This window comes from Aythya marila (assembly GCF_965140915.1).
Source record: "Aythya marila genome assembly, chromosome: 1".
Lineage (NCBI taxonomy): Eukaryota > Metazoa > Chordata > Aves > Anseriformes > Anatidae > Aythya > Aythya marila.
The window spans coordinates 45,980,283-46,003,364 of NC_139042.1; the positions used below are offsets into that span (position 1 = coordinate 45,980,283).

Below are 23,082 nucleotides of genomic sequence, written 5' to 3' on the forward strand. Positions count from 1 at the left end.
ACTTGTCTTTCAGATTTCAGGAGAGGATCCAGTTCATCTAAAGTGAGCAAGCAACTGAGGGTTTATGCTGTCTGTTAGAGTAGGCAGTGTCCTTCAAAAGGTAAGTGATAAAGTTTCTATATAGAAACTTTTATATGATGTCCACATTGAGAACCTGTCTGCTGCAGCATTAACTGCCCAAATTAAGTAACTAAACCTCAGCATCTAAAACCTTCTTTAAGTTTTCAGATCTCTTTTCTGTTGATGATGTCCTTGCAATGTCAGTCTTCATGGAACTGCTTCATCAGCTACCTAAAGAAGAGAAACAAATCAGGTGTCCTGGTGGAAGTCACCATATATTTCTAACCTGGGAATTCCAAATTATTTGGAGATTGGATTTTAATATATATTCTATATTGCACATATATACACATTTAAATGTTTTCTAAAATGCTGCAAGCCAACATTTGCAAATGATTTGTGAGTTTGGACCATACTATCTTATTCTATGCACAATTGAAAACACTTTAAAAGGGGTTGAACTTTCCAAGGGTGGATTTCACTTCTGTATTCAGATCTTTAGTTTCTCAAGCTTAATATCATAGCGTTGACACACACTGAAAACAGAGGCCCAAATATTTCTCTTGTCTTGTACTGCCTTATGTCTCTTTTAACATCTTAACAAATAGCCTATATTTTATTAAACTAAAAGTAAAATTTTATTTCTGTGTATATCATAGGGAACCAATGAATTTGCCATAAGCTATCACATGGACAGAATCAGGCATATTCACTGTATGTCACAAAACACACATTGTTATGGGTCTTCTTAATTCAAGTGAAAGGATTTCATACTTTTGGGGTAGGAAATTCCCTCATGCTATCATTATAAAAGCCTGAGTGGGAACACAAGAATCTTACAAGCACCATGAAGTTTCAGAGCTTACAGAAAAAATTTTGTCTTCCTAGGCACCTAAAAAATATTTTCATATGTTTTAACTGATTTAAACTCAGTCTTCCTGAGAACATCTTTTAACAAAATTCATTAGTAAAACCTTTATAGTGGTGAGCAACCTCCCTCCTCCCATTTCTTTACAAAGAAGATAAAAAGGCATAGTTAGACATCTCAATGTTTCCTGTTTTGGTTTTTTTTTAGTCAAGCCATCCGTGCTTTAAATTTTTCTGCTATTAATAAAAATCACTATTATAGGTTCTAATGCTGCTATAACTATGAAATTTAAACTTTTGTTTGATGAAAATCAGCAAAAAAAAAAGCATATTCAACTGACAAGGTAATGGTGCAGAGTTTTGGATGAGGAATCAGTAATATCATTTTAACTTATTTATTTTTACTTATTTACTTTTAAATGACATTTTCTAAAAATACTGTAGTTAAGAATGTCTCCTGAAAGGCCTGTACATATCAGCATGGAGTCTTTTTGTAATTCTCAATATAGTTTTGTTGAAATACAGACCTTTTTGCTAGCCCATTTTCTTACACTAGTATAAAAAAAAAAAAAACAAAAAACAAAACAAAAAAAAAAAACAAACAACAACAACAAAAGAACCTTTTTACTGTCTATTTAATTCCCCTTGCACAGGTTATGCACAGATTATGCTTTTTTTTTTTTTTTTTTTTCTTCCCAGGGAATGAATTTGCAATGTAATTGTGGTATTGTGGTAAAGTTTCGCTTCATGTTCAGAAAAAAAAATAAAAATCTGTTCTGTAGCAGAAACAGGACATTCCAAGGTGTCCTGCCCTTCAAGTGTTTGTAAAGAGGCTGGTTCCTAGACACAAGTAGGCAGGAAGCAAAAATAGGTAGATTTGCATAACATTAATTTATAAGAGTTGACTGTACTTCAAATAAAGTTTTTCCTACCATCTAGATTAGATTCATCAGTAGCCAATCTAAATGTCTAATTGAAGAGTAGCTCTCTGAAGAGTCTGTAACTGTCGCTTGGCTTCATCCTTCTCTGTTTGTTCCTAAGGTTTCTTTCCTCTCTTGTTTTCCTTCTGACACAACAATGCACTCTATTTTGGGGTTGCTAGTCATGATTCCAGGAATGGGAATCTAACTCTTGAGTACAACAGGCTTTACATAGTAACTTCTTGGCAGAAATTCAGAAATGCTTTGACCAAAGAGAAGGAAAAAAGGACCCAGAATAAGGGTAGCTTGAAATGAAAGACACAAAAAAAAAAAAAAAAAAAAAAAAAAAGTGTTGGGGGGAAAAAAAAAGAAAAAAAAAAAAAGAAAAAAAAAAGAAAGAAAGGGGAAAAAAAGAAAGAAAAAATACCTTTAGAACATGAAAGACTGAAGAATTGAGATAAATTGTAATATTTGTTTTTCATGCCAAATTGAAAGCTTTTTGCTACTCTATCACCAAGTATCATGAATACTAAGATACTTCTCTTCTAAATGTGTATGTGTATATGGGAACATTCTAAGCTGAAGCTTGCCAAACATCAAGTCCTTCTGTTTGCTCTCTTTTTAAAATTAACTCTTGATGGAGGAATGGTTCCATTCAGCAAGGGAAAGAGTCTAAGGTTTCCTGAAGTCTGGGGAATTAGCATAAGAATAGTCCTGGAAATGATGAACTGTCTAAAAAGATTATTCTGCTAACAAACAAATGGTTCACTGTTTGAGGGTACCTGCCTGGACCCAGCTTCTCTGGCCTCCCGCATTACCTCTATTCCCTCTAACACTGGAGAGACTTCTTTGGAGGCAGAGATGTAAAGGAAGTTTTGGGATTTTGGCACCTGAATGTGTCTCTTTCTATATTTTCCTCCACAAATTTCTTCCCTTTCTTTCTATTTTTTCTCCCGCTGTTTTGCCCCACTGATCACTCTTCTTGAAATGCCTATCCCAGCTAACAGGATGTGGCCACCTAATATGGTGCTTCTCTCATGCCTTCAAAAAGTAGGCACTCTCTTCAATTTTGTCTTATAATCACCCTTTTTGGTCTCTAAAAATAAATCTGTTTTCTCCCTTCCACGTTTACTGTGTCTCCTTCTATCTGCAAATTAGTTGAGAGAGAAAGAATAGGAATGTGCAGGTAACAACAAAAGACACTTTTCTGAAGAAATGACACACCCAGTTATTGCCAAGGTGAACTGTCCCTCTTTCAACATACATGTATCTGTTGCTAAACACAACAAAACAGCTATCACATTTTTAAAACAGTCTTGTTCAAGCTATTTATTAAAGTGTACTGTATATTTATGACTCCTTAACCAGAAAACCATACCCTAATGGATATATTTCAAGTTCCTGACCCAAGACCCTTAATTAACTGTAAAACCAACATTTTTATTCTTCTTCAGAGAAGTATTATATTAGCAGATTTGGAAGATAGTTCTGAAGAGGACTGTTTTTATAGTACCACAGATCCTGAGGGGGGGAAGTCATTTTCTATTCCAAGAAAACATCCACCACTAGCACCAGTGAAAACCAGAGCTCTGATTGTGTGTGTGTGTGTGTGTGTGTGTGTGTGTGTGTGGCAGCCCTAATGACTAGTTTTCATTCCAAAATCTCAGAGCACCCCTTTCACCTGATGATTTTTCTTTGGTCTTCAGCACACTTCCTTTCCTGCTTCATCATTCATCAGCTATTAGGTCATTAATTTTAAATGGGAGACTCTCAGTTACCAACAGAGAATTTCATTGTAAATCAAAACTTCTCCAGCTGATAAGTTAATTTGTCAGTAAAGCAGCTTGGCAGTCCTTTTGTTTTGTATGGAATTTTCCAGACAGTCCTCATAGCTGACACCACAGAAATGAGGATTAACATTTACCATGGGCCTTCAGTCTTGAGGGAGGTCCTAAAAGAAAACACAGATGATATATTTTCCTCTGTGTCCCTAAGGTCTCTATACCTACAACTATCTCTGTTCTACTGTCTGATGGAATATGTTTGATCATACTGCCAATGTATGGATGTATGCCAAAGAAATGTGTATGGCCATTAAGGAACACTTGTTCTCTGGCTGAAAGGGCCCCTTTACACGTCTGCTTTGAAAAATTTGCACAAAAGCTTAATCTTTGAGATATGACAGCTAACAAACTCATTATAATCCATATGGGGGAGGGAGTAAGTGGGATACACCATGGAGACCAAAAAACTCAGATGTCCACTAAATCTTCACATCAAAACAGCAAACAGAAAAAAACTTTGGAGCTAGTGAAATGAGCTTTTTATCAAACAAGGCATAGATAGTTGTGCTGGGGAAACTACACAACACAACACAGCATCTGGGATGTGGAGCTTCTGTTAAAAGCCATGTGGAGCCCCGTGAAGCTCAGTAAATTGAAACATGATGAATTAGCATGAACTTCACTGACTGAAGAAAGCTTACTAGCCAGATCATCTCTCCTGTTGTGACCAAATTTCTCCCTAAGCAAACTGTAAGGTGAAGGAAAGGGAGTGGAGTAAGCATGTGCTTCCTTTGGTAATGGTCTAACAGCATATAGACTGTGTCAGTTAGATTAGTCTGGCTTTGGTCTAAATTAGTGTGGGCCTGACATGAGGAATCAAGAACACATTTTCTCATTCCTTCTATGATATACAGAGCTTTGGTATAGCAAGGTGCTTCACATAGCACACGTTCCATAAACATTGTTGTTTTTTTCTTTTGTTTGTTTGGTTGGTTTTTGTTTTGTTTTGTTTTGTTTTGTTTTAAGTGATCTTCACCTCTCACATCAGTGTGCAAGTGTGTATGGACAAGCGAAATAATGACAAGTCACTTTTCCATTTCTATTTGTGACGTTACGTTATGACAGCTGTCCAGTGTAGCCTTCTCCAGTGTTGCTCTAATGGCCTTAAAACTAACCCTTGCTCTAATTCATGTTGATTTGCATGCGGAAGGGACTAGCAGAACTTGCCAGGAGGAAGAATGGATGGAGACAGAACTTTGGATAGCTTCTGCATGTTTGCTTTTTCATTCTGAACTTCTAAGGAAAAGGAAAAGCAGGGTATGTGCCTGTGCATTTATTCCTGGGAAAGGCCACTGGTGATGGAAGGCCACAATGTCTATGGAAGACCAGCAGTGACTATTCTGCAAACAAATATCTCCTTCCTCTGCTGCTCCCTCACTGATGCTCTCCTATGTCCTTTATACCACAGCATCACCACAGTTGTCCTTTTTTCTTTCTCTATTTCATTCTGGAAACACAATTCAGTTCCCATTTCCAGGTAATGTTTGAGGCTGTCACTTCCATTCTGTGGAAGTGAGGGAACTGACCTCCATTCTAAGCACCCTGGCCCTTACTCCTTCTTGGCCCTGGACTATCAGGATCACGGTTCAGGCAGCTGAGTATTAATTACAGAGCCATGCAAGAGAGGAGGCCCATGGTAGTGGAATTATTGCTGATATTTGAAAATATTCTGACTGCTTTTAGCCACAGGGCCTGATTATGTTAGCAAGCCACATGCAGACCTCCCATTAGCTCTCTGGGTGTTCCACAAGCAGGCAGACGGGGAATATCAGCCCCTCTCAGAAGTATCTAGCAGATCTGCATAGGACTATGAATGACACATACCAACATGTGATTCTTCACATGTAAGGCAAATTCAGCCTTACTGCTGAAGTGTTGCAATAGATGGAGAAACGGGCTTCTCAGATCCTTTCCCAGATTTTATGATGCAGTGTAGTTAACTAGGAATGGAAAAGACAGTCAAGTCACTGGTAGCTGCTCATATGGAATTTTGATGCATCTGTAAAGGGGAACGAAGTCAGCTTGCAGCATACTTTCAGCTATCGAAGGCATGCTGGGCAGTAAAGCTAATTGTGTTACTCTGTGTTCAAATAAAAAAGCTTGAAAGCAGTTCTGTCTATCTACATGAATATATGCATAGAGCTTGTGTATATGACTACTACAGTGAAGTTAAAATATCTGTCAAAAGAAAAAAAAAAAAAAAAAAAAAAACAGGAAGAAAGAAATATGTCAGTACTATCTCATGGGGAATTTTCCCTCCAGTTTGTAAGCAGAAATATCCTCCATTCATTTGTCCTTTAAGACATTTTCAAATAAATGGTTTCTTGATCATAAAACAAACCACGACATGCACACACACACACAAACCCTACCAATTCAAGACACTCCATTGCATATGCTGCATCTCAAGGGAAAAGATGAGCCAATAAACAGCACAACAGATGCTATTCACGTTGCTTCACGCACTGTTAAAAGGCTATCAGGCACTATAGTTCTGAGCATGGCAAAACAGCCTATAGACATAGAGGTGGATTGCTAATGATGTATCTTATTTAAGAGAATAAAATAAAAATGAAATTAATTACTTATACATTCACAGACACAGCAATAAAATATGTAATGATCATGAATTCTTTCTACCTCCGCCTTTACAATAAGATGTTAATGTGATGTTTCAAGAATATGGTAATTAATAAAGATTTCAGATTATTTGAAATTTCTGAAATAAAACGTCTATGCAAAATAACAACCTTGGTAAAGGCTTATAAGGAATATCTGGAACTGTGCTAGCTTTGAATCATGGAGTTTCAAGGGAATTTTTTATTACAGCTTTGGCTCCAGTGCACTCACACCATGTGGTTTTTTGCTTTGAGTTTTAGGTTTGAATGGACCAAGTACTTCAAAGCAAGACTCTAAATCAGGAAAATGCACTGAGTTTCATATGCTTTCCACTCAAAACCATACCTTGGCCCAGATTCCCTCACAACTGAGGCCAGCCTTGCTTGAAACTCAGCCCACGTTTTTTGAAAACGTTTACAAATCCCATCAAAACTGGCCTGAGTTCCAAGTTTGTAATAAAATCCAAACCCAAGAGTTCTGCTTGGCTTCAAATGTCTCTCTGTTCTACTAATTTCCACTTGTTTCCGTTAAAAATTTAAAAAAAAAAAAAAAAAAAAAAAAAAAAAGGATTTTTTGCTGATTTCTGCCTGTTGCACTGGTGAATCTGTAATAACTCCATAAACTCATCCAAGTTACTTCAGATTTGCACCAGGTTAAGTGTAAGCAGGTTCAGTAGAGGTCTTGTTAAGACAAAGGTGGGAAGCTGGATGTATTCTAAGGCTAAAACTCACAAACACAATGCATGGCTTTCTGTTAACAAAATGCAATTACACCCCGTAGGCTTCCACATATAAGCAACTCTTTCTGTGTTCAAATGCAGTGGTCAAAGCACCTCAGCAAGGTACAGTACCAAAGGGCAGCATCCCCCCTACCAAGTCTGGTCCTCACTAGCTAGGAGGAAGCACTCTGCTTCCTCCTGCCCCTCCTGCCAACACCAGCCTCAACTACTGGGTAAGCACACTAAGGGACTGCTGTCTGCTTTCATATCTGTCAGCTCCAGACAAGCAAGACTCAAACCATCGATGTTGACTAAGAGAACAGATGAAGACCATGCACTTGGAGATGCAAGACTGGGTGGGGAGCACAGGAGCCTGGATTTAGAGTGGCTTAAGGTGCCAGGAAGCCAACCTTGGTCTTGCAGAAACAGGATTGTGTGAACTCTAAAATTTCAGCATTCACCAGTCTACTATCTCACCATATATCAAAGACTTGCCCATGCATAAGCTATCCCACAACATTAAGAATCACCTTGCAACACAACACATCTGTCACCTGACCTGCCACCATGTTTTAGTGTCTGAGGAAAGTCCTTCAGAATCAAAAAGCCTGCAATGATCAGATACTGAGAATCCAGTCACCACAGCAGACAGCAGGTGTATCCCAAAGACAGATCTTAGTATGAACAAGAGAGATGATACTGCAACACCCACACAGGGATTGTATGATGGCAAAGCGATTTTTGTTTAGAAGTGCGGAGATATTTCTAGAAACCATTTCCAAATGGTTTAGAAACCAATTCTATTTTAAGTCAGATCACAGAATCATAGAATCATTAAGGTTGGAAGAGATCTCCAAGATCATCTGGTCCAAAATGCAGAGGCAGACAGATTTTTGGTGTGGGCACCCATCGACCGACTGTCCCCTTGGTACTCCCACCATCATGAATGGTGATAGGGCAAGGAGTAATGGATTTAAACTAAAAGAAGATAGATTTAGATTAGATCTAAGGAAGAAATTATTGACTATGAGGGTGGAGAGGCACTGGAATAGGTTGCCCAGAGAAGATGTGGATGCCCCATCCCTGACAGTGTTCAAGGCCAGGTTGGATGGGGCTTTGAGCAACCTGGTCTGGTGGAAGGTGTCCCCGCCCATGGCAGGGGGCTTGGAACTAGGTGGTCTTTAGGGTTCCTTGCAACCCAAACCAATTTGTGATTCTGTGACCCTGTGAATCCTCAAGGTGAAAGCTCACCCTGACCCTGTTACATTGCAAACAGGCTGGACTCGCACAGTCCTGCCTCTCAACAACAGTCGTTTCGGCTCTGCATTTAGTTCTCTCCTGTTCTGTGGAGTGGAAAGGGAGCTAGCTGAGTTCCTATGAGACTATGAAACCAAGCTGAGGTGGGTTGTGTTTTCATCCTTATTCAGCAAATGAGGTTTCCTCTGTCTGTCTCACACCCTTCTTCACCTTATCCTTCATTACCCCCAGATTATAAATGTTCAGTTAAATAGCATGCAATTCTAAAAAGTGCCTGCTGCCCACAACAGAAACCCTTCCCGATGCTGAAGCACTGTTAAGTGCCTCCGGCATTGCTCCCACACTTTTCTTTTGCTCAGTGCAGGTCCAGCCACAGCCCCAAGCAGCTCCAAGCCACCCCTCCACTTACTCCCCTGACTCTTTTCTCAGGAGAAATTTGAGGCACTGGGGAACAGCTACCTGAGGCCACAAGCCACTTAGAGATGCAGTCGGGAAAACAAAGTAAAAGCCATGAGAAGGCAGCACCCCCCGCCCCCCCAGCGCCCCCCTCCTTATCCTCCTCCCCCAGGCCCACCCGAAGAGGCAGGAGCGGGAGCCCACTGCCGTGCCACAGAGCTGTTTGATTGCCTAAGCCTGGTGGTCAGACAATAGGACCAGAAAGAATGGCTGCTTCCTTCCTTCCTGTCGAGTGTTCTGCCTGAGTGAGCAAATTCAATAGCACTTCGCTTCGCAGCAACACCAGGCCCTCGCACAGGCGAAAATCAACAAAGAGCCATTCTCGGGCATTTCCAACTGCACCTAAGCCAAGGCACTGAGCTGTGGAGCCATCCGGCGCGGGGAGGGGGGCACAGTAGACGTCGCTCGAGGGTGTGCGGCCAGGCACAGTAAACATCCACATTATTGTTTATGGCAAAGAAACATTTATTTGATTGCATTTTATTTTTTTTTAATCTTGGGCACTGAGCGATTTGGTTCGGAATCCCGCCCCAGACCCTGCCGTTTATTGTGTTGCATGTGTTGGTTTTGTTGTTGCTTTGTTTTGTTTTTTAAGTGCTGCTGAATTTGCTGTTTTAAAGCCTTCCATACAGGCTGGCCAAAGGATGCTATAAGGTATTCAGGGGTAACTAAACTCGGGAAGGTGACACAAGGGTTGCTGTGTGCAAAACCTAAGCCTGGTGTTTTCTTCCGATTCCAGTAGTCACACATTTGAATCACAGGCCAACAGTGAAAATCAAATAGGTGTCAGTCAAGGAAAATAGCCATGAAAAGCAGGTAAGCAGATGACAAAGACTGTTCTTGAGTGGGTAATGATAATGATAATATCATTATAAAATAAAAAAGATAATGATAATAGATTGTGGGTTTTATTAGTGTCAAGTTCTCTCCTGCCTTCCAGTTCAGCACTGTGCCAGAGGGAGAGGGAACATTGTGTCACCAAAAAGACAAGGAGCTGGGATGCATATGCCCAGAGCTGCCAACCAGAAGTCATGCTTTTTGTAAGCACTGAACTTTCAGATCCTTAGGGCTCCAGAACAAGGTTCAGTGCATGCACTTTTCCCTGTGTGAAAATAAAGAGCGCACTCAGTTCCCCTGCTGCCTCCTCAGCATAATTTGTACATTGCTGTGCAGAGTAACAGTTGGTCCCTGTGGGATTCCAGTGCATACACAGCAAGGCATCTCATCTTGTACAGGCATGGCATAAGAGGTGGCTGTACCAAGGGATGTATTATTGGGAACATCTGGGTTTTGTTGATTCAGCATGTGTGAGAAGAGGAAGGGGAAAGTGCAGAAAGTATCTCAGAAAATAAAAGCTTACACGGGATCTTTGGAGTGATCTCTCCCCCTTTCTCTCTCCTAAAAAGATAGATTTTTTTGCTTTTTGTCTTTAAAATGAGCAAAGTAAGATTGTGCACTTGCCTGCTGCATCTGTTTTCTTAAGCAAAGACCTGTTTGTTTTTCCCATTGTGTCTGAACCATATTTGAAACAGACCACTGAGCCAAGTTACATTAAGCCTGTTTCTTTTCTTTTCTACTTCTGAACTATGACAGATTATCCTAACCCATCTGCAGGCATGATTAAAAATATGAAAATCATTTTTACTTTTCTTTTGAACTTCCTTTGATATAGTATTTGCTGTCAGATAATCTATAGAGTTTTAACATCTGGTAATGTAAAATAGTATGTTGTTGCAGCTGAAGAAAGAGCTATTTAGATATTTTTATAGCAAGTTTGTTGTGGCATCCAATACTGCAATTGTGGCTTTAGTTTACAATAAACTTGTGGCAGTACAGCTATAACTAAATTATTCATTTTTATGCATCAGAACACAGTTTACAACTGAGGAAAAAAAAATCTCAGCTCGGAAGATCTTTATTAATATATACATACTGCTTACATACTTATGATAAGTGACAACCAAATGTTATCACCTAATCTTAGGAAACTAGCTCAGACAGCTTTCTGTTAAGCAATAACCTGTAAGTGAAAAAACACTGTTTCAGTCATTGCGCAGTGAAGGCTAGATTACTGTAGCTGAAAGATTTTTTTCTCTCTCCAAGATGTCTCAAAAGCAACATGTAGAGGAAAATTAACAATCGAAGAAGGGCATCTGTATGGGTTTTCATCTTTTAGAACTGAGTATCAATGAAAATTCTTACAGTTTCTAAATACAGCTGATATAGTTGTATCCATTCATGTTTACATTTTGATTCTCTACAGGAAGCTAACAGCCACTAACTTAACATGAGGCCCAGCCCTGGTTCAGTTTGCTTTGGTTTGCCTTGGTTGTATTAACTAGTACAGGAAGCTCATGATACCTTTCAGTTGGCTTACTTCTAGCAAAAGTACTAACCTAAGAGGATGTGGTATGCATCCCAATTAATTTTTATCCAAATTCAGGCAAAACTTCCCAAAGAAAGCACTATGTTAGGATTTGTCCTGTGGGGAAAAAAAAAAACACCGAAAGTCACCACCTCCAGTCTGTACCAGTCTGTACCAATCTTGTCCCAGATTTTATATTTGTAAGAATTTTGTTTACACTGTTCCTTATTTGATATTCTGTGGACATGATATGTACCTTCCTTGCTCACTTCAGCCAGAAGCATGCATCATCATAAGGAGATTTCCAGCCTCAAGTTTCATGTTCAGGTATGTCACGTTAACTCTGAGGGCAAAACCAAACACACAGACCCTGACATCTGGGAAGGTGGTTGTTAAACATCAATAGCTCAGAGTCCTTCCTTTTAGCAACTTCTGTTCTTTGAAAATGGTCTGGTGGCTCTTTTTATTTTATAATCTCCACTGTAGTCAGGCTAGAGAGAGGTCAGATGAGTCAGATGCTGGTTAAATCAACAGAACTGAGATAATTTTTGACACTTATATAACCTCCCACTTTCATTTTAGTAGTTTGCTCATACCTCAAGCAGTATCCACTACAACTTCCTATAGAGTTCTCGGGAATATACTATTTTAGACTGTATAGTAAATACTCTAATTAACCTCATTACATCACATTTCTTACAGTCATTCTATGCATTTATTTTCAGATCACACTTGTGTGGTAGAAAAATATTTTTTCCCAACTACTTCAGTTGGGAAGTTTGGCAGCAGAAAGAATAGGCACGTGAGAGTTGGTGGTACCCAGACTAGCTAAAGCACTTGTGGAAGAGTTGACAAAGCCATTTAGGATGCACAAATCTGCCCAGGACACTTAGTATTTAACCCATATTGAAGCAATGCTACTGCAGTGATTCCCATCTGCTGTCTCCAATTTATAGTAAATGGTTTTCTGAACTATTTAAAACAAAGTTGTCACAATGGTGCTTTTGATTAAAATTTTTATAGGGGGACACAGTAGCCTTTGAAAACAGTGGGGGTTGACAGTGGTCTGCTGGTAACTCTAAAAAGTTCAGGAATGCTGAACTTTAAGGTTAGGTTGTCTGATTGCAGTGCAAATATATGCTAAGTGACTTGCCCAAGGTCATTTGTATTATGATATCTATAGTAGAGCAGGCACTGAACACTGATTTTCCATAGCTGTGGTTAGTGCTCTAATCTCTGCTATGAAAAGAAAAAATATTTTCTAATCTGACTAAGTATGTTGAATTGTATTTTAGGCAAAGTTTAACTGGCAATACAATATACATAAGTAGACTAATAAGCATATCAGGAATCTCCATCTTTACTTCTTCCCTATGTGAACACTTGAACTGAAATAGGAGTTCATTTTAATTTACACTTTTTTTTTTTCTTTTTTTTTTTGGTGAAGACTCCAACCCAAGAATTGAAACAGGACACACTTGTTTCCAAATAAGAGGAATCAGAAACAGTTTTGCATAGAAATAGTGAATAGTGAATTCTGACTCGAAACCACTTGTGTTTCTGCTACATGAGAAGGTTGCTCTTGGTTAACTGAAGAGGTGGTTTAAACTAATCTAGTTAAACTGCATTTAATGGCAGGTGGAGGTCTGTTACGCATATTTGGATTAAAGAGTTTGCAACTATTTAACATGGTGACTTTTGAAAAACTGTGCATGACTTTGTTCTATAGACAAAGACTGATATTATTAGGGTGCATGTTTCTGCATAACCCCAATGTCAGAACTCGGGGGAAGCTCTTCTACTTCAGATTTCCACTCTCTTGTTTTCCATAAGCTAATAAATGGGGCAGACTGCCCTTCTCAGGGAGCTTACTGACTTGTCTATATTGGTTATACACTAATATTGCAAAATCACTTATGATTAATCAATATCAATAATCAAAAAAAAAAACCAAACAAAAAAACGACTCTCGTCATTCTAAGAGATTTCCAGTCTTTCAGTACCTGAGAAACTGCAAATACATACATGCTTTCTTTTTCATTTTTCAAATGGAAAGGAAGGAAAACTGTCTTTAAATGGTTACATTTTGGTTGGGTCTTATTGAAACAGAATTTGAAGAAGAATTTGAACACTTAGAAGAAATAAAAATTTTGGAAATTGTCACTAAAGAAAGCAAAATCTAATAACAGCAGTGATGTATAGAACCTTACTCAATGGATGATAGTCTAAAGCAGCAGCCCTTTTCATATCCAAGAGACTGCAGTGCAGATACTTGTGGAAACCTATACAAGAGCAAATGGATGAAGTATAATACTGTAGTAACATATTGTAAGGTATGGCATAAGCTCAGACAGTAGGGAGACATTAGCAGGTAAGCTGTTTTTCATCTTTACTCACAGGGTGAGTTGTGGACCCAGATCTGAAGATCTAATACTTACATGCTTAATTGTATTAAAAGCAACTTACACCTGTGTAAGAAAAATGCCCCTTTTGCAAATCCACTTTTTGGATGTGGAGTTAGCATGAGAATTATTGTCATGCAATAGTTTATGAAATGGAAAATGACTGCCTACATGTTTTGTTGCATCAGGTGCTTTATGCAGTTGTCTGGTTTACCATGCAACAAAGTACAACAAGCTGATATACCCGGCAGCATGAAATGAAAGTGCTCCATATTAAGAAGTGCAAACAACCCAACCATTTTTAAATATAGGCAGAATCTGTAATAAGCAGTAAAAACGCCATGCCTCTCATGGCTAATGAGTATTCCCATCTGTAATGGTCTGCCACATCCCTGGTTAATTAGAAACTAAATTGCTAACATCTCTAATTATTCATAATGACATTCTTTTACTTCTGTTAAATTAGTTATAAAAATGATTAGCATAAGAAATGCACAGCTTTGAAATACTAGTCAATAAGTCAAAAAGCCTCTCTTTGCCTATTTAATCTAATGAAAGGTATTTTATCTCACATAGCATCTAAGTACACAGGCAAAATTAACCCTGTGAAAGTGAATGGTTTATCAAAGAAAAGCTGAGTTGCACTGCTATCATTTATATGTATAGACTGTTTCCTTTAATAACGTATTCCAGAATACTATACATTGAATATGTTACCTAATTTTCAGGACAACATGAAAAACTTTGCAAAATATATGTTGTGTTTTAATGTATTAATAAAATGATGACCCAACTGTCTCCCAGGCTTTTCAGGCACTTGACTAACCTATTTGCTTAAAAGGTGTATATGAACAGGCAAGTTTTCACAGGGTGTCATTTTCCATATAATCAGGAGGGCTTTGTGCTAAATTGTATAAGAAAGCATTCAGGGTTAAAATTCAGCATGACTCTCCCCCAAACAACCCTTCCTGCACCTTCACCCCCACTCCCACTTAAACCCTTTTGGAGGTTCCTGCCCTCCCCTCCCTGTTCTCCTCTTAGAAGCAAACTCATCACCATTAGCACACAAATGCAAAATAACCAGCCTAGGCCTCTTCCCAGGAATACAAATTAGGGGCAGGTAGTTGAAGAGCTTAGAAAGCTGAAATAGCGAAGTTCACAATGAAAAGGATGAATAGATGAGAGACTGAAAGTGGGGTAAAGTGTTCAGCTTTTGTCATTTAAAGTGACGTCTTTAACTCTTTGCCTTCATGAGGCTGCTCTTCACAAAAATAATAATGAATTGCAATTAAGACCTGAAGGACAAAAGGGAATTATGTGCAAGGAAAAAAAATATGATGACATTAAGATTATTTTTTTCCTTCTGCAGTTTATGAATATCCATCTGGAAAGCAGAGAGGATAGTTTTTGAACTGTCATTGTTTAATGTGACAATGGTACCACTGTAGATAGTGAAACCAATGATGTCATCAAAGCAGCTGGAGAAAAGTTTGAGATGGCACATCAGATATGCTAAATTTATGTTGACTCCTGAATCTCTGTACATACTTCATGTTCTATTCCATGTTTTTAGGCCAAGTTACTGTTTCTCACTGAAACAGAAGATATTTTAGGCTTAGAGTTCTATTAAGTTTAAAATTATTTGGCATTCATTTATGAAAAGCCTTTGGGAATTTAGGTCTCATTGTCTCAGATTCACCTGCATCTCTGAATTTGTCCTCTGCTAGAACAAAGTTCCATTTTGTAGCATAAACCTTTGCTCACATCAGTAAGAGTAAGGGCTTTAAAAGTCTTCTTTGAAATGTATTATTTGTGGATACAGTATCCCACTGTTAGTGTAAAGTAGAATAGTTCTTGAAGAGGAGCAGTTCTTTAAACAAGCCCTCTGATCCATTTGAATGTGGAGTTTGGAAGGGGACCCAAATTAGGTACAAAATCTTTGGTCTATATTTTCTCTTACTTCTCAAGTTGTTAGATCTCTTTGGAAAACCTAGAACCTTTGGAAGAGTTCTGTAAATATTTCTCCCATTTATTAATACAACAGTATTTTCAAAGCAAATTTGCTCATTTGATCTTTATTTTAACTCATAAAAAGTACAAAGCCAAAGCAGGCCATGTAGGATGGATCCATGTGGAACTCTAGTATTTGGCACAGCATTGCATCAGTACTTAAGCAGCAATGTTACCAGTGGAATCTGGAAATGATGTCTTTTAAATGTTGACAAGGAAGAACTAAATTGCAAAAATAAAAATAAATAATGAACCCTCAAATATTTATGATAAAAAGATAAGTGAAATTAGAAATCCTTTGTGTATATGACTAGAGAATAACAAATAAGTATCATTCTGACATTTGTCGGCCTCAGGATTATAAATCTATTTTCTCTTTTTATCTGGGATGTTTGTGTTTTTTTTTATTAGTGCTAGTACATCACTGAAGACATTAATGGTTCCTCATGGGACTGTAGTAGCCATTTTTACTTTGCAACATTACTGAATTTAATAACAAATATGCTTTAGGAAAATTTTGCCAAAGGACACATTCATGCAACACTTCTGACTTCAAAGTATGGAAGCTTATCCAAAGTTACCAGGACCTTTAATTTTATGAAAGACAATTGAAAATTTCACAGGCTGTCTTGTACTTCCTGTACCAATAGCCAATATTTCTTGCTTATATTTTACAAATATCAAAGTTCAAGTTCTTCTTAAAATCAGAAGAAACATATTAAAATAGGAGAATAATGAAGAAAATAAAAGATGACTGAGCACTCCTATATTAGCTTTTCAAAAGAGTTTACGTCAATTCCAGCTATTGCACTTTCATGACAGTTTATGGGTGTGGGAGGAAAAAATCCCATTTTATTTGCATTGTTTTGCCTGTTCTCTTTGTTGAGGATTTTTTAGTTCCAGGATGATTACTTGACATTCCATATTCATTGTTTACTGCGACATAAAAAAAAAAAAAAAAAAAAAAAAAAATCAACTATTTAGCAGCTTTAGGGTATGTCTACAGGGACAGGTACAGGCAGATGCAAGCTTGTCTGTCTGTTCTTCAAAATGGCCAGACATGAGCCAGCTCTCATCCAAGTCATATATAGACACATTCACATGGCACTTGCGTTTGAGGTAAAAAACGTAGTTGAGCAACCTGTCTGCAATTACTTGACTTCGGACAGGAGCTTGCTCTGTCTGACCAGGTCAGGGCATAGCCAGAGGATCCTGGGTCTTCTTGGGCTTGTCCAGCTAGTCAGGCTGCAAAAAATCTTCCAGTACTAATAGAGGCACAACAGTGACAGCCGAAAACAGCACTATCAATATCCTTAAAATGTAAAGGATAAAATCTTAAGACATATTTTCTTTATGGTAATACAAATTTGGGTGTTTTTCAACAATCGCACAGCTATTAAAAAAAATGAAATAAATAAACCTTTCAATCTTAGAGAAGATTTATCCATTGCAAGATGTTGTGATTAATAAAAATAACAAAAATCACAATAACAAGTTTTTGTGGTTTTCTTTATTTGACCATTTCTTTGATTGTTTTTTAAAATATATTTCAGTACTTTGTTTTGTCTTGTATTAAAAATAATAATAATAATAAAAACCTAAGGTGCTAAGATTTTGTTGTAGTTAGTGGAAATATTAACATTCATTCAGAACTATTCATCTTCCTTAGTGTGCCTAAATAACTGTTTCTAACTCTGTGGTCTATTCCATCTTGAAACCCCTCACTGAAGTCAATAGGAACTGAACACATATCAGAAGTAAAATTTTGGAGCTTTGTGATTTCTAGACCATTTTTAAAAGCTTCTGAAGGAGCACTCATATAAAATACATCTGTGTAAGCCCCATAAGAACAAAAGTGGGTATTATTTAAGAACCTCACTGAAATGCAGCGGATCTGGAATAAATCAGGAAGAGTTTGGAATGGATTCATTGGAAGGGTGATGCTTCTGTTTAGCTTTCCATTTTTTTTTTTTTTTTTACGGGAAGAATTAGAAATGTCATTTGGCAGATGTCTATAATGTTTTTGGAACTAGAAGGAAATTTGGCTTTTCCATTTGGTGTGGGTGGATATTCCTCTAGGCCACATTTAACATGTAAAATGAGAGAGGTGGGTTTGAAACCCTTCCTAAATGGACACCTGTGGCTGCATGTTTTGCAGACTTACCTTAGAATTACCTCTGCCAGCAACCTGCATACCTGATCCATATATTACCCCTAGGGAGATGGCCCTTAGCATCAGTTTAACTTTTTTTTTTTTTTTTTTCAGTGTCAAGATTCAAGCCAAAAAAAAAAAATAAATAAAGTATCAGGATTCAGAGCAACCAGAAATCAATAGACTAGATAAACTGGTTTATCTTCTTGGCTTTTTCCTTCTTTGCAAAAGAGTTCTAAACACATTTTACCCAGCCAAATTCACCAAATTCTAATAGTACATCTAGCCTTATATGCATTGAGTGCCACTAAATATATCTTGGGTTTATGCTTGACATTATCTTTGATGGCTGTCCTATCTGTCCTATCCTGAGCAGGATGCAATTCCAGGCTTTCTGGACTTGGGGGCTGCTGTTTTAAAACTAATAATAATAACTGACAAAGGAAAAGGGAAAGTTCATATATAATGCAGAAGACTACAGGAATCTTCAAACAGTACCACACAGTACGAAGTGAAAAGTTATTACATGAATAAGATACAGAGGGACTTAAATATTTCATCAAACACATAGATGTCTAAACAGTCTAAATGTACTGTGCCCCAATATTGACATAGGTCTCCCTTCCCATGAGAGGAAACTCTAAAAGCTAAAATCTGTTGTTATTCATACATGTACATTTGCCTTACAGCAAAAAGATGTTGCTGCTAAGATTCTTGTATCTTGCATCATTCTTGAAAATTCTTGCAGGAATTGGAACTGCAAAGACAAGAAAACCAGTTTAGTTAATTTTCTTTTCTGCAACTTGACAAAAGCATACACAGGAATAAAAGAATAATAAATTTCTACAGAAAACAGTGAAGTTTGGTGCAGAAAACCTAGAAACATATGTACCCAGTTAGATGAATTTGCTTTGTGCTGCACCTGAGCTAATAACCCCTGCTGAGAGGTTCATAGTACAGGTTAAGTGCTGCAACACAATCAAGGAATTATAGATCAAAGCATAGATCAATCAGTGTACCTTCAATCCTCATAAATATATTAAAGTACATCTATAACAATCCATTTGCAAGTGTTTAGGGTGAAATTAATCTTAGCTTCTTTGGTCAGCTAAACGTTAGATTTATAGTCCGACTGTGGAACTCCTTGCTGAGGTATATTGTAGACAATAGTTTTAGAATTGTTTAAGAAAGTGGGCTTTAGAAATTAATAGATGGGTCTAGAAAGGCTGTTAAAACACTACATTGGGTACAGGAAGCTTCTGGGTTGAAAATTGCTTAGTTATAGGAGATTGTTCCCAAGGAAGTATCTGCACCGGCTGGAAAGTTTTTATGTGCATCTACTTCTGTAGGCAGTAGCATACAGGGCCATATGAATCTATTTGTCTGACTAAATGTCACTGGTCTTATGTTAGACACATTCATGTTGTTCCATTAGAGTCAATGGAGACATAAGCACTTCCACAGGATGTTCTAGATGTAACAATCATATGTGCAGCTGATTTAAAGATTATTATTGTTTTTGTTATTGTTGTTATTATAAGAATCAGAAGCCTGTAAAAGGAGGCAATAATCATCTATCTGCATGTTGTGGGTAACGTATCAGAATAGAGACTCAGTAGGAAATCCTTCACTGAGATTGTTTAGGTACAGCTTAGACAAATATCTGCAAAGAGTGGTTGCAGTACACGTAGTCCTTTTTACTCTAAGTGATTATATTAAATGACTTTTAGTGATTCAGTACAGTCCTGCCTTTTTCTACATGCCTGGAAAAGTTTCACTGACACTGTTATCGGACAGTGTATTTTGCAAGCCATGAAACAACTTTCTATTGACATTCTGTGTTCATGAAAGCTGTGTTCGGGAAATTATTTTTGAAAATAACAGAATTGTTCATCCCCAGAGATAAAACTGTGAGAAGGTGTGAGATGTGCAGTTTTCATGTATATTTAGCATATTACACTAAAAACAGTGAACAACAGATGGTGGAAAACTTTCATAACCATCAGAACCATAAACTATACTTGTTCCCATTAAAAAAAAAAAAAAAAAAAAAAAAAAAAAAAAAAAAGGCAATGGTTAAAATGGTTAAAAATTTTTAATTTTAAAACAGGTTAAAATTAATCCATAAAATAAGGGAATTTACATTCTATTTCTCAACTTGTATGCCATATAGTCACTCAAAATGATTATGTAGCAGTTAAACAAGTAAGAACAGGATGTAGTAATTTAGCTACTAGGGGTAGGATCTGTTCCAGAATCAGACATCTAAATTTAGGAAGCAATAAATGCAGGTGTCTAAGCTAAAACAAAGGAGATCTAGTCAATCCAGTCAATGAAGTCTAGAGTGCTATTCATCTAATTTAGGATGTTTTATAAGGCACACAACCTTCTGACTCAGTTGATCCTTTAATTATTCAGTTGCCTTTGATCCTTTGATTGTTCAGTTGCACATATACCTAATGCCATACCTGGACTTCACCTGCCATTCCTGATGGTCATACCAGACTCATACAAATATCATTGATACTCTTGGATAACTCAAATGACATGAAACACTGAAGTGTGACTGACTGAGTAGACTGTCAGAGGAACTTAGATCTTTCACATGCAGACATCTGCATTTAATAGAGAACCTTGCCCTAAATTAATTATTTCAAAATTAATACAGAATTTAGAAATAGTAATCTTTTCACTTTTGTTTTCAAGAACAAAATCACAATCTTAAAATATTGCTTGGATTTGGTTATGAAGTTATGTGCTATATCAAATAGATAAAAGATCTAAAACCAGCAGTGCTTACATATCCAAGTGATGTACAGATTAAAAATGTGAAAAGTAGTTTGAATGCAACATTTTACATATATGAATGTGAAGAAAAAATCTGATTGCAAAAATAAGTACAGTGTCAGATTCATTTTGATCAATCTTACAAATATAGATGTCTCCATCTGAGCTACACAGATTCCCAGTGACGTTGCAGATGCCCCACCCCTGGAAGTGTTCAAGGTCACGACCTTGAGAAACCTGATCAAATGGAAGGTGTCCCTGCCAGCTGTAGGGTACAGCTTACAATCTACACATGCATCTACACTTGATATTTATTGCACCAAATGGGTGGTTTTTGTTGCAAATTTGCCTTGAAATCTACATTAGGAATCTTCTAATATACACAGAAGGTGTGCTTGAAGCAGTTCTGCTCCTGGTGGAGCCAAGGGCATTGTTGTGCCATGGATGTCATCCACAGCACCTCACTTGCAATGTGGATGCAGGGTAATTCAGCAGTTACCTCTCTACATAGGATAGGAATGCAGTGTGAATCAGCAACTGACACCAACTTTGTTGCTGCCAGTGAGTATGCAATGTCAAAATGCAGGACTAGAATCATAACAGGTCACAGCAAATCTAGCCCTCTCATTTACTCTTAGCTCTGTAACAGCTATAATGTAACTCTAAGATTAGTCACATATATGCACTAAAGATCAACGTCGTCAAAGGGTGGCCCATATAGAAATAAATGTGTAAACTGTAGACATCTGAAGTGAGATGATTTTCCATCTGTCCAGTGCTCTGTAGTGCCATAACTTCTTTAAAAAATACTTTTAATGAAGAGAGAGGAGAGGAGAGGAGAGGAGAGGAGAGGAGAGGAGAGGAGAGGAGAGGAGAGGAGAGGAGAGGAGAGGAGAGGAGAGGAGAGGAGAGGAGAGGAGAGGAGAGGAGAGGAGAGGAGAGGAGAGGAGAGGAGAGGAGAGGAGAGGAGAGGAGAGGAGAGGAGAGGAGAGGAGAGGAGAGGAGAGGAGAGGAGAGGAGAGGAGAGGAGAGGAGAGGAGAGGGTGCAGTGACTGCACATTAACTTTGTCTCACATCACACTGCCACTTTCCTGTGCAGGGAAGCTAATGTGTAGAAGTATAGCCTTTCAACCACTAGGACTGTATTATTACATATTTTACTTCTATACTTCAACAATATCACCCTGCTAAGCAGGTAGGCTGGATTCAGCTAACTGTTGGCCAACATCTTGGGCCAAAAGGATGTGTTTTTCTCCATTCAGCAAAGTAGAAGAGAAGTATTTTACTTTTACTTATTGACATATTGGAGTTCATATCTGTTCTGGATATCTCAGGGCTGGTCTTCTGGGTACGAATGCTTACAGTCACCTAACCAACCTGCTAACTCTGCAGAACCATCCATAAGCTATAGCTAAGTAGCTGTGTTCACACTGCTGGGATTCTGGGGAACTGGTTGCAGTGTCTTATTGACTTAACTGTTTGAAAAGCTGACTTGAATTTTAGTAGAAAATCTTCTCTTAGAACAATGTAGAGAATTACTTTATCATCATATTTAGCAGAATTTTCAGCTTTGCTCTGATCAGTTATGTTCATTCACACTGAGACAAAATCATAGATCTAGCAAAACTCGATGAGTTGTTTTTCTTTATTTCTACACAAGTTTTCCAGAAAAAATTCTAATGGAGATGATGGACAGGATGGATAGTTGTCTGAGGACTGATAGTCTGTAGTAAACTGTAGTTGAGAGACACACAGTCAGATTCTCTTTCACCTACTCCAGGATGACCCAGCACAGCTCAGACTTGGCATAAATTACTGTTTCTCCAAAAGGTGTTAACAGCATATAGCTCAGGATATGGTTTCTGATGGTGACAACAGAGATGTTATTTAAAGAAAATACACAGACATGGCCATTTGTTGACAGGTTATCCCCCTCATGCCTCTCCTGCATCCACCACTATTGTGCTGGGATATTAGAGAATACACCCCTCCTATTCATTTTCATTTCTGATCAAGGATCTATTCTCTATAAAGGAAATATTGTACAGATATGTACTAAGTCCATGTTTTTGTTTGCTTGTTTGTTTTAGCATAAAATTTGCAAAAACAAAGGAGGTTAAGCCAGCCCAGAAATATGTTATGGTTGGCCTCTTGAAGGGGTTATCATTAATATTGATGGGACAGTGCCTATTTGTGAAGGCTGTTTGTCCCTGGAGATTGTGTTCTGTATTTTCTCAGCTAACTCTTGATTATGAATACATCCCAGATTGGCTACCACTTTTTGAAACTTTTCTAAGAGGTTTCTAAATAAACCTATAAGCAGGTTCTTGGCTTAGCAGATCCAGTCATTAGCTATCAGAGAAATACAGAATATTAGCCTATTATAGTCCTAATAAATGTGTAAGCCCTAAGACAGCTATCATTACAACCCCTATACACTGAAGGTGGGTGAATCCAGGATTGGACTGTGGTCAGGATTTCCATCTGTGCAAGGCAACATATATCTGAAAGCAGCAACAACTCTTTTACAATCACACTAACATATAAGAATCAAAAATGTAATTTAACCAAAAATATCTATAGTCCTGTGACAAGGTTTTTACATTGCTCACCAAAATGAAGTTT

General features: G+C 37.8%; 1 protein-coding gene across 3 annotated transcripts in view; it reads right to left on the minus strand.

Moving 5' to 3' along the window:
• Positions 1-224: 224 nt before the first annotated feature.
• Positions 225-23,082, minus strand: part of SPRY2 (sprouty RTK signaling antagonist 2) — a 42,339-nt gene continuing 19,481 nt past the window's right edge. The window contains exons 2-3 of one of the 3 annotated variants that reach the window (XR_014319006.1): positions 18,358-18,427; positions 225-291 (exon numbers count right to left, since the gene is read on the minus strand). The gene's annotated coding sequence lies outside the window, so the exon portion shown is untranslated. Of the gene's footprint in view, positions 292-18,267; positions 18,428-23,082 lie in introns of those variants that run through there. The other 2 variants (XR_014319007.1, XR_014319008.1) reach the window with 2 other exon arrangements.